The following is a 16944-nucleotide window of genomic DNA, read 5'->3' on the forward strand; positions in this document are numbered from 1 at the left end:
GACGGAGGTCGGCCGGAAACACAGTGGTGCTAGCCGGCTCGTACTTAAAGATGTGGAACAGTAGTGGTGCCCTGTTGATGAAGGTGAAGAGAACGCCAAACAGGTTGTACAAGATACTCCTGGAGACAGGCCAACCTGTCTGCTTAATGGCGTCCCTAGCAGACCCGGCTTGGTTGTGGCACGCACGACTTGGACACGTAAACTTCTACGCGCTCAAGATGATGGGAGAAAAGGAGATGGCCTTTGGGGTACCGAAGATCGAACACCCCAACCAGCTGTGTGAATGCTGCATAGTCGCGAAGCAGGCAAGAGTGCCATTTTCGATCAAGGCCAAGTTCCGAGCAGAGCAACCCCTCCAACTGGTGCACGCTGACCTGTGTGGTCTAATTACCCCGGCCACCCTAGCCGGCAACAAGTACTTCTTTTTGCTTGTTGATGATTACAGCCGTTGGATGTGGGTATATGCGCTCAAGGAGAAGAGTGGAGCCTTTGAAGTCTTTAAAAAGTTCAAGAGACTCGAGGAGAATAGGTTAGGACACAGGTTGAAGACCTTGAGAACCGATCGAGGTGGAGAGTTTACGTCCCAGCAGTTCGGAGAATTCTGTAATGAAGAGGGAGTCGAACGCCACCTTACTGCACCGTACACGCCTCAGCAGAACGGTGTGGTGGAGAGAAGAAACCGCATTGTGATGGACACAGCAAGGAGTTTGCTGAAAAGCATGAAAGTCCCGGTAAGGTTCTGGGGAGAAGCAGTTAGACACGCGGTCTATCTGCTCAACCGCTTGCCGACGAAGGCACTAGGCGAGCGTACCCCTTACCAAGCATGGAAAGGGAAGAAACCTCATCTGGAGCATTTGAAGGTGTTTGGGTGCACCGCACATGTGAAGACTGTGGGACCACACCTCAAGAAGCTCGATGATCGGAGTCTTCCGATGGTGTACCTTGGCGCCGAAGAAGGGAGCAAGGCACACAGGTTTTACGACCCCCGACGCGGCAAAGCGCATGTGAGCAGAGACGCCGTGTTCGAAGAGGAGAAGAAATGGGACTGGCATGACGAGAAGGGAGAGCCCAAACAAAACTCAGTGGAGTTCATCCTCGAAGAGGCAGAAGCGGTCGAGCAGGAAGAGGGGGAAAGTCCCAGCCAAGGACCAACAATGTCCAGCTCAACGGAAACTAGTTCCCTTGGAACCAGCTCACCACCAGGCTCGCCCAACCCAGGATCAAGGATGAGCACCCCGATACCAGAGAGTTCTAGCTCAGGAAGAACCATCTCGGGAGACTCGTCAATCAAGGATGGACCAAGAGGGTTCCGTCCCCTATCCGATGTCTATGGAGATGCAAGAGAGCTTGAGTTGAGCCCTGATGAGCTCTCGTTGCTTAGTGAAGAGGAACCAGCTAGCTATCGCGAAGCAGCCACTGAGAAGGAATGGCAGGAAGCAATGGAGAGAGAGCTAGAGTCCATTGAGAAGAATCAGACATGAGAGCTAGTCGACCTTCCAAAAGGTCACAAGTCCATTGGTCTGAAGTGGGTCTACAAGCTCAAGAAGGATTCAGAAGGCAAGGTCCTCAAGCACAAAGCCAGATTGGTCGCAAAAGGATACGTGCAGAAGAAGGGAGTTGACTTCGAGGAAGTTTTTGCTCCAGTAGCCAGACTTGACACAATCAGGTTGATCCTAGCCCTCGCAGCTCATCGAGGCTGGAAAATCCATCACCTGGACGTCAAATCGGCATTTCTAAATGGTGAATTGGAAGAAGAAGTCTACGTTGATCAGCCAGAAGGCTTTGTAGATCAGACTGCAGAGCACAAGGTGTACAAGTTGTCAAAATCCCTGTATGGATTGAAACAAGCACCACGTGCATGGAATACTCGACTCGACAGGAGTATGAAGAGTCTTGGGTTCAAGAAGTGCTCTCAGGAGCAAGCAGTCTACACGAGGAATAACGGAGAGGAGGCCCTCATCATCGGTGTGTACGTCGACGACCTGATCGTGACTGGATCCAGTGCAGAAGGCATAAACGGATTCAAGGAGCAAATGATGAAAGAGTTCGAGATGATCGACCTCGGACTACTTTCATACTACCTTGGCATCGAAGTAGATCAAAAGAAGGAATGCATCACGTTGAGATAGACGGCCTATGCGAAGAAGATCTTGAAGCAGTTCGAGATGGCGGATTGCAACCCGAGCAAGTACCCGATGGAAGCAAAGTTACAGCTCGGGAAGGATGAAAAAGGAACACCAGTGGATCCCACAGAGTATAGGCGTGTCATCGGGTGCCTCAGGTACCTAACCCACACCCGACCTGACATCTCATATGCAGTGGGCATGATGAGTCGTCACATGGAGAAACCTACTAGTCTACACCAGCAGGCAGTGAAGCACATCCTTCGTTACGTGAAGGGAACGACGAGCTACGGGATCCAATATGGAAGAGGAAGTGAAGCTGAAGAACTGGTCGGTTTTACCGGCAGTGATCTAGCCGGTGATGTCGATGGCAGAAAAAGTACCGGAGGGATGGCATACTATCTCAACGGGAATCTGATCACGTGGCAATCTCAGAAGCGGCGAACTGTGGCTCTATCTTCGTGTGAGGCTGAGTTCATGGAAGCGACCGCAGCAGCGTGTCAAGCGTTGTGGCTGAGAAGTTTATTGAGTGAAGTGACTGGAGCCGAGCAAAAACCATTGACTCTCTACGTGGATAACAAGTCCGCAATCGCACTAATGAAAAACCCGGTGTTTCATGGACGCAGTAAGCACATCGACACCCGCTTTCACTTTATTCGCGAGTGTGTGGAGAAGCGAGAGATCATCGTGGAATTTGTCAGCACCAGAGAGCAACGTGCGGACATACTCACTAAGGCTCTGGCGAGAGTCAAGTTTGCGGAGATGAGAGAGCTGCTCGGGGTGAAGAACCTCGAACCAAGTCAAGCTTAAGGGGGAGAATGTGAGATTAATAAGCTCAACTTGGTGAGCAAGCCTTTACAAACTTGGAGAGCAAGCAAACTTGATGAGCAAGTAAACTTGATGAGCAAGGATACTTGATGAGCAAGGATTTTGATGTAGTATTTCATTTCCTATAAATAGCCATAGTTGTATGCATTTCATTTAAAACTAAAAAAAAAACTTGTATTTGACATATTATCTTCTAAGCAAAGAGAAAGAACTTTTCTCCCAATATAGTGTTCTCCTTATTCCCATTTTAACTCTTTATCATTACTTTGGTAACGATCTTATATTTGGAACCAACAATTTCTCTGCCCGTGAGCATCGAAACGCTCTCTACTTTGCCTCTGTACTCGATAACAAAGATTTCAACCCCGAATACGCACTCGCCTAACTGTGAAATGTAGCCTTTACAAGGAACCAACTTGAGAGAAGATCACATATTAATTTCAGTTTTTTATTGCTTGACTTCCAAGTTACTATGTTTAGGACTTTCTTTTTTCTTTTGCTAATTAGTTATATATCGAAATCTACAACTAAGACGAACCATGAAATAAGAAATTCCAGCAGGCAAATTGAAGAAGAAAATAATAGTAATAAATAATAACATGCTACGATAAAACCTTTTTTTTTTTTTTTCAAAGTGCATCCAAGTTTGAAAATAAAAACCTACCATTTATAGCCAGAAGCTTCAAAGATATTGCTGACATATTTCTCCATCTTTGATACAAGGCTGTACGACTTAATCCGCAGCGAATAGTGACTTGATGGGATACTTCTTTTGGTTCTTAAAACTGCTGCAAAAAAAAAAAAAAAAAAAAAAAAAAAAAAACCGTCAAGGATCGTGATTGACAATGCATTAACATACTAAGAAAATATGAACAAAGTAGATAGTTCGAAACAAAATAACTTTCGTGTAGCTGATCGTTCGCGTTTAGTCAATAAATCAATTCGCAAACTTTTATTGCCTTCAATCCAAGTTTCAACATACAAAGATTGTTCGTAAGCAAACATCACGAATTACATACGAAGAACATGGAAATCAAATACGAAATTAGAACCAATACCTGCGTTGTTTCCTGAACTGAGATCCATTATGTCTCCTCTCTCTCCCTCTCTCTATATCTATCTTTATTCGCAAGCTATAGAATCGATGTTTATAGACTCATCGCGGAGAGTCCGATTAAAAAAAAAAGGGAAAATGACGGAAAGTTCCTCGAACACAATGGGCCGCATAAGGTTACACGCAGTCGGCCCAAAATACCCAGCAACAAGGCCCATTTTCAACAAGAATGTGTAAAAGTTGGAAAAATTACAATACTAACGCTTATAGGCTTCTTTCAAAACATTATAATGTTTTTCTTTTTTTTTTGAAATATTTAGGATGTTAATACATTCAATATACACTCTTTAGTATATATATCACACAATTATACAATTTCAGTCTACATATTTTATTATACAATTACATGGTACTGTATAAAAAAAATTAAAGTGATAACAATGATAAGAGTATACAAAATAATTGAATGAGGAAACTTAAAATGAGCGAACGACACAAATACTACTTCAAAAATGTTAATTTTGATGATAAAATTAATAAGAGCGTTCATTTTGCAGGTGCGTTTGCGCTTGGCCAATTTTGACGCACGTAGGTAAAAACTCAAATTATGATGATGAAATCATGAATTAGGACTACCAACATAATTGCAATCTGTATTGTATAATTTTGTAATAATTTTATTGAGCACTGCAGTTAAATAGCCTTCTTCAATCGTTGAAATTTTATTTTAACAGCCAACGTTCGATTGATAATTGAAAATTCGTTACTCAACTTATGAACTAATCGAAAGGGTCAAAAATACCTTTTGACCGGTTTTAAATTAAAAAATAAATAAAATAATAAATTATTTACATGGCAGTTTTTTAACTTAATTAATATTTAATTAATTTTCTTTCTCCATATAATTGTTGATAAGTGTTAATGACAGTTTATCATAGTTTTGTTTTTTGTTTGTTTAAATTGATTAATGGTAGTTTAACAAATGGGTTTTAGAATTACTTGTTTTTTTTTACGCTATAGTAGTTTATAACACACTTTTTTATTTAAAATATTCAGAAATGAAAGCTTACCCATAAATAATTGAAATCATACATGCATGTATTATACAAAGAATAATCAAACACGTGCAATTTATGATACTACATAACAAAAAATTGAAACGTAAAAGTCCTTGAATGCTCTCTTTCCTGGATTCAGGCTGAAATACAGCTCAATTAAAAAATAAATATTAATTATTAACTATACGAGATTTAGAAAGAAAAAATCAGAAACACATAATTGATAATTGTAGTAACTGTTATTACCAATTATTAATCATACGTGATAAAAAAAAATAATAATAAAAAAAAAACCCCAAAACTCAAGAATGAATTCATAGAATCATCAATCAATATGAAAAACCATACACAATTCCGAGCCCAATACACCGAAACCTACTAGAAAATAAACTCTGTTCACAATTCAAGAAGTGAACCAATCCCTCCGATTAGACTCCACTATCCAGCTAATAGAAAACTAATAGTCTAAAATAATAGATTAAACAACTCTTTTCATAAGCCTACCCACTCCGAACACTTATTTATACTAAAACATAATTAAATAAATAAATAGCATGAAACTCAATAACTAATGTACTAATTTACCAAACGAGTGTACCATGCTAAGTAGAACTAAAAAGGTCAGGAAGAGCAGCCAATGCATACCTCCGATGAGTCTACGGAACTGATGCTTCTGAGGAGGGGTGACAGATAGAGAGTGAGCACGCAATGAAAATAAGAAGAGTGTTTTTAGAGGTAAATGATTGGGAAACTTTAAAGAAACTCTCTAGAAAAATCTTAAACAAATATTTTCCTTTGTATTCTTGTTTCTTGCTTTATTCTCAGCAAATACAACACAATTTATAGACTTTTACATGGTAACAAACTTATAAAAATAGTACATAATTAACAACCAAAAAACTGCAACGTTTAATGGTGACCACTGGTTATTAAAATAGCCATAACTTATTATAAACACGTCCAAACAATCTGATTCTCTCTCCATTGCAAACTAAACTTCCGGGGCTTCAATTTGATAGGTTATACATCAATAATCCATAACCATTTGCCTCTTCAAACGAGTGGTTAAAACTGACTTGCTATTTTGAGTTTATTGTTGTAACAAATTCCTCCCTTAAACTCAAATCTTTTCCATCCTTTATTCCAAGCATCGTCTTCAAATTTTCGAACAACATTGTTGGCAATGGCTTTGTAAATATATCCGCAATTTGATCACGACTTGCAACATGTCTCAGTTGCACATTTCCTTCCTTCACATGTTCCCGAATAAAATGGAAACGAACATCGATATGCTTGCTCCTCTCATGGTGAACCGGATTCTTCGCCCACTCAATTGCCGATTTGTTGTCGACTCTTATTTCAGTTGCTTCCTGTTGTTGGACTTGTAGCTTGCTCAATAGATTTCGCAGCCATATAGCATGGCATACACACCAAGATGCTGCAACATACTCCGCCTCACAAGTTGACAAGGTCACTATTGGCTGTTTCTTCGAGAGCCATGTGAAAGCTGTTTCTCCCATATAAAACACATATCCTGATGTGCTTTTCCGATCATCAACATCTCCACACCAATCACTATCAGAGTAACCCACCAACTTATATTCATTTGTCTCTGAGTAGAATAGCCCAAGTGATGTTGTTCCTTGGAGATATCGGAGAATTCTCTTAATAGCCTTTAGATGCAAGTATGTTGGCTCCTCCATAAATCGGCTCACAATACCGACACTATATGCAATGTCTGGTCTTGTGCATGTGAGATACCGTAGACTCCCAACGGTACTTCGATATTCACTTGCATCAACACGATCTCCTCCCTCAAACTTAGAGAGTTTTGCACCGAGTTCCATCGGTGTTGCTACTGGATTGCACTCCTCCATCTTATTCTTCTTCAGAATGGCTTTTGCATATGCTTCTTGTGAAACAAAAATTCCAGACTTTCCTTGTCTTACCTCAAGACCAAGAAAGTACTTCATCAGCCCCAAATCCGTCATTTCAAATTCTCGAGTCATAGTTTCTTTGAAATCTCTTATCAACTCGTCATTGTTCCCCATAAAAATAAGATCATCAACATAGAGGGCTACGAACAATAAGTTACCATTTTCCTTCTTGGAATATAATGCGTGCTCATAGGGACATTGATTGAATCCATTCTTCTTGAAGTAAGCGTCGATCCGTGTATTCCAAGCTCGAGGTGCTTGCTTCAGCCCATATAACACCTTTTTCAGCTTCAACACTTTGCTCTCATTCCCTACTTTCATGTATCCGGATGGTTGCTCCACATATACTTCCTCTTCAAGAACACCATTTAAAAATGCTGATTTTACATCCATTTGGTATATCGGCCACTTGAATTGGGCTGCTTGGGATATAAGAAGCCGAATTGTCTCCATTCTTGCAACCGGGGCAAAAACTTCATCATAGTCAATCCCCGCCTTTTGCCTATACCCCTTAGCGACTAAGCATGCTTTGTACTTTTCTATCTTGCCTTGGGCATTCATCTTTTTCTTGTACACCCATTTTACGCCTATGGGTCGATATCCTTCTGGCAACTCTGCTAACTCCCAGGTTTCATTTCTTTCTATTGCCCTTATCTCTTCATCCATAGCAGCCTTCCATTTTTTATCTCTCACAGCCTCCTCGAAAACTATATTCTCGGCATCCGCCAAAAGACACACTAAGTGTGCTTCACTCGTCGAGTCGTACAGATCTTGCAAACTTCGCATCTTCGGTTGTCTCGGCTCTTCTTCATCATCAGATGCTGTAGTGGTTGTTGGAGTAAAGATTGGTTTAGCGGCAGATGTATCTTCTTTTTCTTCATCTTGAGACTCTTCCTTTTGCTCACTCCAATCCCATGCACTTTCTTCATTTACCCGCACATCTCGGCTTACAATCACCTTCTTCATAATTGGGTCGAATAGCTTGAAAGCCTTCGTCTTCTCGTCATACCCAATGAATACGTATTTCTTGCTCTTGTCATCAAGTTTAGTTCTTCTCTGATTTGGTATATGCGCGTAGGCCACACTACCAAATACTCTTAAGTGCGATATTGTTGGCTTTGTCCACTCCAAGCCTCTTGTGGTGTTTGATTGTCCAATCTTGCATGTGGACATCGATTTTGAATATAAACAGCACATTGTACTGCTTCTGCCCAAAACTCCTTTGGCATTTCTTTGCTCTTCAACATCGATCGAACCATGTCGAGGATAGTTCGATTTTTCCTTTCGGCTACACCGTTTTGTTGAGGAGAGTAAGGAGCAGTTAAGAATCTCTTGATCCCTCTTTCTTTGCAATAGCTTGTGAATGCGGTTGAAGTGTATTCTCCTCCTCTATCTGACCGCAAGGCCTTGATATAAAGGCCTGTCATCTTCTCGACTAGCGCCTTAAATTTCTTGAACACCTCAAATGCCTCCGATTTTTCTTTCAAAAAATAAACCCATGTCTTCCTTGTGAAGTCATCAATGAAAGTGATAAAGTACCTTTTCTCACTAAATGACTTTGGTGTGATTGGGCCGCATATGTCGGTGTGTATCAACTCAAGAGAATTCTTTGCGCGATATTCCGCCTTCTTTGGAAAAGAGCTCCTTGCTTGTTTGCCGAGTACGCACCCTTCACAAAATTTGTTTGTGTAGTCCATTTCTGGTAGACCGTGTACCATGTCCTTCTTTGCTAGCTCTTGTAGGCCGCCGTAATGCTAGTGTCCGAACCGCAAGTGCCATAATGAAACTTTATCCTCCATATTGATCTGCAAACAGCGCTCTCGAACATTTCTCAAATTGAGTTTGAACATTCGATTCTTGGCCATCTCTACTTGTGCAAGCTGTCTTCCCTTCTCATCCTTCAAATTCAGCATTCGGTCTTTCATGAATATTGAATAACCCTTCTCCAAGAGCTGGCCCATACTGATAATGTTGCTCTTCAGGTCAGGTACATAATAGACGTCTTCAATTGAACCTTCTTTTCCGTCATCTTGAGAAAAGCATATTTTTCCTCGACCCTTTACAAGAACCTTTGAGTCGTCTCCAAATTTCACGTGGCCATCCTCTATATTTTGAATGTGAACAAAAAATTGTTTGTTCCCACACATGTGATTGCTAGCGCCTGTATCGAGATACCACATTGTTTCGTTATTGGAAGTGGTGTCTTTGTACGCCATCAATAGAACACCATCATCTTTCGTCTTCTCTTCTGCGAGTAGATTAGCATTTTCTTCCACTACTTTCTCGGAATAGCAGTCTTTAGCATAGTGCCCATGCTTTCCGCAGTTGTAGCACTTGACATTTGAACGGTTTGACCAGCCACCTCTACCACGACCACGTCCTCGGCCGCGCCAATTTTGTTGGAAAGACTGGCCCTTTTCTTCAAAGTTGTTTCCATGCCCGCGACCTCCGCCGCGACTGAAACCACGACCTCCACGGCCGCGTCCTCTTCCTCGTTGATGTTGCGCGTACATCGCCTTGTCCTCCCTGATAGTTGCTTTCGCTTGCAATGCCTCATCAATTTGCTCTTCTTTCTTCTTCTTCTTACGTTGTTCATGTGCTTCAAGAGATCCAGCTAGCTCATCGATTGTTAGCTCTTCCAAATTCTTCGATTCTTCAATAGCACAAACTACATTTTCAAAGTTCTCGGTCAATGACCGTAGAATCTTTTCAACAACCCTTCCATCTGTGAGGGTTTCACCGTTGCGTTTAAGCTGGTTCACCACGGTTTGAACACGCGTGATGTAGTCGGATACTCCTTCCGACTCTTTCATTTTCATTGCTTCCAGCTCGCCTCGAAGAGTTTGAAGTCGTACTTGCTTAACCCGGTCTGCGCCTTTGAAAACTGTCTCCAACTTGTCCCACGCTTCCTTTGAAGTCGTCGCACCGGCAATTTTCTCAAAACCCGACTCATCTACTGCCTGAAACAATAGATATAGAGCGGTTTTATCTTTCATGCGCGTCTCTTTTAGCGTCTTCAACTGATTTGCCGTCAAGTTTGTTGGATCCGAGTCTTCATAGCCATCTTTGACTATCTCCCATGCGTCTTGAGCACCTAGCAAAGCCCGCATTTGAATACTCCAGTTGTCGTAGTTCAATTTGTTTAATCGTGGCAATGGCATTTGTCCTAACGATGTACTGCCGGAACTCATATTGGCTCTATACCAATTTGAAAATAAGAAGAGTGTTTTTAGAGGTAAATGATTGGGAAACTTTAAAGAAACTCTCTAGAAAAATCTTAAACAAATATTTTCCTTTGTATTCTTGTTTCTTGCTTTATTCTCAGCAAATACAACACAATTTATAGACTTTTACATGGTAACAAACTTATAAAAATAGTACATAATTAACAACCAAAAAACTGCAACGTTTAATGGTGACCACTGGTTATTAAAATAGCCATAACTTATTATAAACACGTCCAAACAATCTGATTCTCTCTCCATTGCAAACTAAACTTCCGGGGCTTCAATTTGATAGGTTATACATCAATAATCCATAACCATTTGCCTCTTCAAACGAGTGGTTAAAACTGACTTGCTATTTTGAGTTTATTGTTGTAACACGCAAAGCTTCGAGCATAGACTATTATGCTTGAAAACACTTTGTGTGCTTACTCTCTTCTGTCACCTCCCTTACCATCACGACTATGTCACCTCTGCTGATAGTCGATCGTACCTGCAAATATATGGGTGACGATCTACGATCAATATGAATATATTAAGCGACGTATATATTACGTTTATTATTATATTATTACCTGGTATTTCAGAGGCTCCGGAGAAGCTGATTCCTCCGGGGGTTTGTTAGCCATCAGAGAGAGAGAGAGAGAGATTATTGATTTCTTTTTTCTTTTTCACCGAGTTAAGAAGAGGAGCGAAAGATAGAGAGAGATTATTGATTTCTTTTTTCTTTTTCACCGAGTTAAGAAGAGGAGCGAAAGATAGAGAGAGAGTAACACTCTCCAAAATAAAGAGCACACACACTGACACACTCAACGCTCTGCTACTATTATAATGCTTTAACCCTAATGCTTTAACCCTATAGGCTACATAAGCTAGCTACGTCCATTCACCTCCCATCCTTGGACCACCGGAAAACCTCTGCTACTCTCCTCAAAACCTGGTGGTACATCTCTTCTCTGACATCACTCGTGTTTTCTCGTCAATCAGGTCATCTCGCAAAAACCAAACTTATTAGATCTTTATTAAACTCGTAATACAGTGAAAATAATATTCTTAATAATATCGGTGAAAGAAAAACAGCTTTAGAAGCAATGTCGTACTTCCATAACGAAAACTAAAACTTGATAGAATATTCGTGAAGTTATGCATTCAAATTCAACTCACGGATAAACTTTTTCTAATAGAAATCGACCACTTGAAAGAAAAATCCAAATCATACATAAGTTATTAAATTGATGATAATAATAATTAAATAATAAAGCCAGGCAGGGCATGAATAACACCAGATCATTTTGACAAAAAGGTTTGACCTCTATGTTGTCTTTTTCTAGGTAGGCCAACAATTTAGCTCCCAAATTTTCTTTATTTGTGTTGAAAAGTTTTCCTGAATTCTTCGTAATAGAGATGCAACAATACACTTTATTCTTATTATTAAAATTATAAAAGCACCACTCTTTGTTTTGTCTTTGCGAGATACAGGTTTACCGTAGTTTTTAATGAATCGTGCAGTAAACTCTGGAACTTAATGACTACCAAAATAAGGAGGTTCATTTTTACAATCGAAACTTAGGTTAGGGTGATTTATGTGCAGGAAAAAAATAAAATAAAAACGGTGTATAGAAATTTCTCTTTTAAAGCATGCAATTGGAAATAATAAACCCTGGCATTAAATTGTTCTATTTTCTAATCTTTAATTTTATTATGACCGACTAAAATAGGAAAATGACTAATATTGTTTTTAAATTTAGAAACCCAAGTATACCATCTAGCGCTGAAAATATAAAAACTATCGGTTTTTAGTAAAATTAGACCACTCGATGGTTTCCCAACCATAAACCATCTTCGAAGTTTGAACAATATGAAAGCAGTATTCTTTGAATTAAATTGATTTAGACGGTATTTGTTTAATTAGATAATAACTTTTTTAACTTGATGAGCATAATTAAGGAAAAAAAAGTAGTACATAAACTTAAAACAAAATTGTTTCAACGTACAACGTCAAATTGTTCGGTCTATATTTTCGTACTTGTTCAATTTAAGTTAGTAAAGCCACGTGATCGGTCACTCTGTTATCTTCATCTAAAGATCTTCCTTGAAATATTCTCCTCCTCGCCATCGTTGCCTGCAACATTACAATATCTTACACGTATCAAAGTCCACAGTTATTAATAATAAAACTTTGGAATGGAATGTTAAAATACTAAGTTCAACCCAATGTCCATGAATGTTCCAATTACGATCAACCGGTCTATACGATATAAATCATTTAAGAAATATAGATTATATCTTAAACGCCACGAAAGACTAACCTTATTTTCCCAATTTGTGAAAATTATGACTAGAGAAAGAAGAAGTGATTGTAGAAATGAACCAAGCACAATCCCAACCCAAAGTCCCGTTCCTCTGAAGTCGAACCAAAATCCGAGTGTGACCGAAATGGGAATTCCGGCGAAATAGTAGGCTCCAAGGTTGACAAAGGCTCCCAAATCTTGCCATCCACATCCTCTGGCGATCCCCGAGAGGACACAATGTAAGCTATCGAATACGACCCCAATGCAAATTAGAGCGGCCATTGAGGTCACGTATTTCACGACTTCCGCGTTATTACTAAAAAGGTGACCCAAAACGCTACAGCCGACAAAGAGAGTCGAGCTCATGAGGAGAGCCTCTGAGACCGCAAGTGACATGACTGACTGCACGACGAGCCGAGCTGCTCGGGGATTACCGCCTCCTAATTCATTTGCCACTCTCGTTCTATTCTTAAAACAAAATAAACAATATGTAAAATAAATCGCTAGTGTTTCAACATGTTAAGAATCTCATGTCAGAAAAATATGAAGAGGCCAAACAAGATTTATAAGGTCACAAGTTACTCTTTTCATTTTCAATTGATTTTTGAGGTGTCTAATATATTGTTGAATTTGACTCATAGTAAGTGAGCTCAAAGAGACAGCATCATATTAATAATCACCGCTCCTAAAATTATACACATATAAGTGTAAATAAGTTGATTATTCTATATTACTACTTTTTTTCTTCAAATTAGACAGATTTATGAGTGTTTAGTTACAAACAAGTAAATTGTTGAATTTGACTCATAGTAAGTGAGCTCAAAGAGACAGCATCATATTAATAATCACCGCTCCTAAAATTATACACATATAAGTGTAAATAAGTTGATTATTCTATATTACTACTTTTTTTCTTCAAATTAGACAGATTTATGAGTGTTTAGTTACAAACAAACAAGTAAAAGTGTCAATTTTGTCACTATTAGTTACATGTTTGTAACTAAACACTCTTAGATCTGTCTAATTTGAAGAAGAAAAAAATAATGTAGAATTAACCCTTATTTACTATCACTGGTGTCCAAACCTTGCACTTAGAACCAGAAATAACAATTAACTCAACAAACTTTACAAGGTCACGTGTTTAATTCTCCATGCTATAGCAACAATTGTTAAGGACGTCCCACGTCGAATAGATAAAAGACCCAACAAAACATATAAGGTAATTTATATCTTATAGTTTTTTTTTTTTTTAATTTTTATTGAGCTGCATGATAGAATGAATAAAGATGAGTGTGCCGCAAATAATTAACCGTTATTACCTTGCAGCCGCGCTAAGCCCTTCGGGTATTGTGTAAAGGGTAGTGATGGTTGATAAACTGTTTTCAAAAAATTGAAAGACGAATATAAGATATCAATTATTCATCAAGAAATAAATGTTGAGATATCTTTTGTAATAATAGTTTACTTATTGACAGGATATTAAACTCGTGACTCCCAAAATGACCAATAAAAGTGTACGGAGAATAAATATTAGGATGGAGAATACAATCAGAATTTCAACGGCGTACATACTCTCAGAGAAACGTATTCAAACCATATAAGCATGCAAACATAATAATTACATTAATGCTCAGAGTATTCCATCCTAAAATACATACATATATAGGTCTTTAACATGCAAAATTGAAATAGCCTTGGGAAAAAGAATTATTTATGCACGTGTTTGTAACCGTTGTCCAAACCCAAAATTGTAGTAGTACGTATAAATATATAGATCGATGGCATACCATATCGACATGACTGAAGACTCAAGCTCGGGATTAGGAAGAAAGCCGGAGAGTAAAATGAGAAGCTCAAATGACCACCACTCAAGGCTTGCAAAATATAAATCAGAAAAGAAAATAAATGCATAGTGAACTTAATACGAGCTAATTTAACTTAAAAGGTAAAATGTATGTTACCACGCCATCACCGCGGAAGGAACAGCGAAGCGCAAGAACTCTCGGAAACCACAGAACACCTTGGAAGAAAGTGGGGCCCGCGTGGCCTCGCACGAGGGTGAGAATCGCATGTAAAGAGACAACAAAATCACGTTGAGCCAATAAGAGACACCGATGGACACAGCCGCCCCAAGATGCCCTAGCCCGAACCGAAACACGAGGGTCCAACAGAGCGCCACGTGGCACAACATAGAGGCGAGCGAGCTCGCCAACAAAGGAGCGATAAGGCTCTGCGATTGGAAGTATCGCGCGAGGGGCTGAAGGGCTGCATAGGCAAAGAGCGCGGGGACAAGAAAGAGAGCGAATCTCCCGGCTTCTTTGGATATCAACGGATTTTGTCCCATCAAAACTAATATCTTTCCCATAGAAATCCAAATGAGAGAGAGGGAGGCACGTAAACGCAAGGGCTACGATCGCTGTGTTTGTTTGGGCTCCGACCTTTTTGGATTGCTTAGCACCGTAGGCTTGGCCAGAGAGAGTCTCCAACGCGCCAGCCATTCCATACTTGCCAAGTCAAATAATCTTCAAAAATTTAGTTTTTTTTTTTTCACTTAAATGAAGGATTTTGTTTAGGGCTAAAACCGGTTTGGTTCAATTTGGTTTAGGCCCGTTTTAGAAATCGAAATTGAATTTTTCGGCTTTCAAATTTTTGGACCAATAACTGGATCCAATTGATCCAAGGAAAAATGGTATGAAATAGCCAATTCAAACTATGACTTTTGCAAAATAGCCATAGTTTCATTAGGTATAGCAAAATAGCCAATTGAGAGTACTACGACTTTTAATCCTGCCTCGATTAATTTTAATCCATCTTTCATAAAGCTTACATTCTGTCTTTATAGTTCGTTAGGATTAAATTTAATCCAGCCTAGATTAATCTTACTTTGGCTAGTTTGCTTATAGTTGACAAACTATGGTTATTTTGCAAAAGCTTAAGTTCTATTTGGCTATATAGCCGCTTGACCCTTGATCCAAATCAAAGTTATACAAATTTTTGGTTAACCGAATTTTAATTATCGATATCCAGTTTGAAAATTGATTTAAAAAGAGGTTATGAAGGTCTGAAACTGGTTATTCAAAAATTGATTATCCGGTTTCATAACCGGTGTCAGTTCAAAACAAAGTCATTTTCATATAACTTTGTTTCAAATTAGAATTAAAAAAAAAAATCAGTTAATATGTTTTAAAAACGGGTTATTCTGTTTCATAACTAATTGAACATGTTCAAATTGATTATCGGATTTTAAAACTGATGGCATATATACGTCGCTATAGCACAAATTAATTATTAAACTACATTAAAATTTAACTATTTGATACCGTTTTTCCATTATATACGCATATTAGCAAGGGCAGACCCACATGGGGTCATGGGGGTGGCCCATGTCACCCCAACTTAAAAAAAAAAAATTCATTATGTGCTCTTTTTTTATTTTTTTTTATTTTTTTCATTTCTTTGGTATTTTAATATATTATATCAAAGGCAAAAAAGTCCAAAAAGCCCTATTTATTATTTTTTTTTTTGTAATTTAGCTTTAATACCTTATTTTATTGTAATTTGGTATTTTCTTTTTTTATTCTTCCTGACTTCTCTAGTACCGATCTACTCTTTTGCCACGACTATTGAGGACTAGGCTTCAAATTGAAAATTTATTTATTTATTTACTTTTTTTTTTCTAGAGTCAGAACATCAACATCATGAATTTGGAATAGTGACTTTATGAGAGGTATCAATTTTTATTTTCAAATTCGTTATACTGGAAGTAAAATAGTGGAATATTCAATATTGTATCCATCTACACTGTAATCCGTTTAGTAGAATTTTATCACGTTAATGTGCAACAACTGCGTTTTTCCACGCCACTGGTTATCATGACAATAAAAAGAGAAATTTTTTAAGTCCAAGAAAATTTGAATACAATAAGATTTTTATTCAATAAAATCTGAGTCCCGGCACATTAACGGTATCTCAAACCTACTAGTATATTTTTTCTTCCTTTTAATTTCTTTATAGTTTCTACTATATCAAACATATAAAATATTATAATTAGAGAAGACTACCAGAAATATGGGATACAACTACAGTTTTTTTTTTAACTCCAGTTTAGCCTTTTAATGGAGTCTTTGAATACAGACTACGGTCACCTTTTTTTAGGTCTATATTAGACTCCAGTCGAATATAAAGCTGTAGATAATGATCTATTTTTCTCTACAGCTAATATAAAAAAGTAGTGGTAATACTCAAAAAATTAAAAATGATCAAAATTTCACCATTTTTAAATGGAGGGAAATTTTCCACAAAATTTTGACACATTTACACTACAATCAAAGGTAGAGAAGGAGTTGTAATACTCAATACATAAAAAATTACCAAAATTTTTACAAGGTGGGAAATTTCCCTCCACTATCTTTTGGAAATTTCCCTCCAC

At 38.5% G+C, this 16944-nt stretch overlaps 1 pseudogene; it reads right to left on the reverse strand.

The window, feature by feature from the left end:
- Positions 1 to 12259: 12259 nt before the first annotated feature.
- On the reverse strand, positions 12260 to 15013 carry LOC149388506 (protein DETOXIFICATION 14-like; annotated as a pseudogene).
- Positions 15014 to 16944: the final 1931 nt, after the last annotated feature.

The sequence above is a fragment of the Urtica dioica genome, chromosome 8 (assembly GCF_054948205.1).
Source record: "Urtica dioica subsp. dioica isolate 48M chromosome 8, U.dioica_male_clone48M_v1_H2, whole genome shotgun sequence".
Taxonomy (NCBI): domain Eukaryota; kingdom Viridiplantae; phylum Streptophyta; class Magnoliopsida; order Rosales; family Urticaceae; genus Urtica; species Urtica dioica.